This window comes from Nelumbo lutea, chromosome 5, assembly GCF_056320005.1.
Source record: "Nelumbo lutea isolate HS-2025 chromosome 5, American lotus-T2T, whole genome shotgun sequence".
In the NCBI taxonomy this organism is placed as follows: Eukaryota; Viridiplantae; Streptophyta; class Magnoliopsida; order Proteales; family Nelumbonaceae; genus Nelumbo; species Nelumbo lutea.
Genome location: NC_142688.1, coordinates 16,780,937 through 16,783,190, shown reverse-complemented (window position 1 = coordinate 16,783,190; position 2,254 = coordinate 16,780,937).

The following is a 2,254-nucleotide window of genomic DNA, read 5'->3' as shown; positions in this document are numbered from 1 at the left end:
CTGCTCCACAGCATTGTATTTAGTATTTTATTCCGGCAATGGTCCATTACTTCAACACCCTAATCTAGGGCTTTATAACCAAACTTTGTCCCAACTCCGAATCATATGGAGTTGGTTACATTAGTCCTGTTCCACCAGTGAATGCCACGTTCATTGTTAAATTATGGACCCTTGGATGATATCCTGCCAAAATAAAAAACACTTGGGGCTTTGAAATGGCCGACAATTGCCATTCGATTTGACTGGTAGGGTTCGACTATGATACCGGAAAAAACTGTAAACCAATTAACCGGTATTATAGAAGTGGTAACCAATCAGGTGATGCTCATCAAAATTCAGGGGGTTCCGGGTTTTGATTGTTTAAGGATCTTTGGTATCACGTCTTTCCTGAAGCATAGATTTTTCTCTGATTGGTATGATGCTTGAGAAATGAAGGCAAATTGTGGCTTCAATAAACACTTAAAAAGTTAAATCATTTTGTCCAGAAACAACGTATGTAATTATGTATGTTTTCCCTCACACTTGGGTTGGCCAAGCTGTGCCTACGATAACGATGGTCAGTCGCCCAATCATGTGCCTGATGTCTATTGCAGATTTGCAGGCTTGAACTGTTGCACAAAACAATTGCATATTTATCGCTCATCTGCACTGCATTCCGAAATTCAGAAGGAATCAAGCCACCTTTTTTTCACCTATTGAATCGAGCTCCTCAAGCTGTGAGAGAGAGAGGTTCATAGTGGAATTACCATAATAGGCGCCTGAGTCTGGTGGATGCTCGTTACTCGTTAGAACGTCATCATAGTTCAGTGGTTCTCGGTTTCCCACCTTCTAGTGGTACTTTCATGGGCCATTTTATAATTTTCTAGTTGGCTGAGGCAAATTTTTTATTTTATTTTTTTATATAAGCTAGATTTGAGTCTTTTTTTTTTTTTTATCAATAACGCTTTCATTAATTCATCAATAGAAGAATTACATTAGAAAGACAAATACACTTATCTTCCAAAAACAACAAAAAACCTCAAGGAAAAAAAGAAAGAAAACACACTATAGTTACAGCTTAGCCCAAAATAGTTAGGAAGACAAACACATTTATCTTCCAAGAACAACAAAGAACCCCGAGAAAAGGAAAAAAAGAAAGAAAACACACTATAGTTACAGGTTAGCCCAAAATAGTGAATCCCTTTCTGCCCCTTGTTTAGCTAAACCGTCAGCTATGAAATTAGCCGATCTTTTAACCCAATATATCTTAACTTTCATCTCCTGCACCAGCCACTTGAATTTCCTCCTTTCATTATTGTACTTCCATAAGCCATTGTGATATTTAATTAGACACCCTATCACCACATCTGAATCCACTTCAATTAAGTGTTTCCTGATGTTCAATTCCTTTGCTTTCTGGACTCTTTCCATAACTGCAAAGATCTCAACTCTAAGGGAATAATCACCCACTCCAATTGGGCCTGAGAACATGGCAGAAATGACCCTATTTTCATCATTAAAAACACCCTCAATCCCTGATTGTCCCGGATTTCCCCTGCTACACCCATCAAAGTTTAGTTTCACGAATCCACCAAGTGGAGGGGTCCAAACCACTCATTATTGACTTAGTCTGTGTGCAACTTGCAATTTCACCCCTTTCTCTACATGTCATCCACAGTGTAATCTATGAAAAGTTTCAAAGATTTCAACCATTGTACCGCCCTAATATGAATGATAGCCCTCAGATCTGCTGCTCCTCTCAGAGTTTCTGAGAATATCCTGGATTTTCTTTCTTCTCAAAGTGTCCAACATACTGCAGTCCTTAATCTTTTCCACATTGTCCTTCCCCTTTTTATCTACCACCTGAAAAGAGAAGGGGAAAAAAGGTCCTACAAGTCTGATGGGGGATTCTAACTACATTCAAATAAGGACAAAGCCCATTTCCACATTGACTTTACAAAATGGCAAGACACCAGTAGGTGAAAACCAATCTCCTCATCTGCCTTACAAAGAACACACCACTAAGGTGACAAACAAGTATTGGCTTTCTTCTTTTGGAGTAGATCCACAAAGAACACACCACAAACTAGATTTGAATCTCATCAGGAGACCATGTAAAGAGTGGGATCCCGCAACAGTTTGTGCTAGTATTTCACGATGGCAAGGTACTTTGGTTGTTTCTCGGCTTCTTTAAATAAATTTATTATGTTTAATTTGCAGGGGAATTCGAGAAACGTTGATGAAACTGCCAAAAGTGACAAACATGCAACAAGAG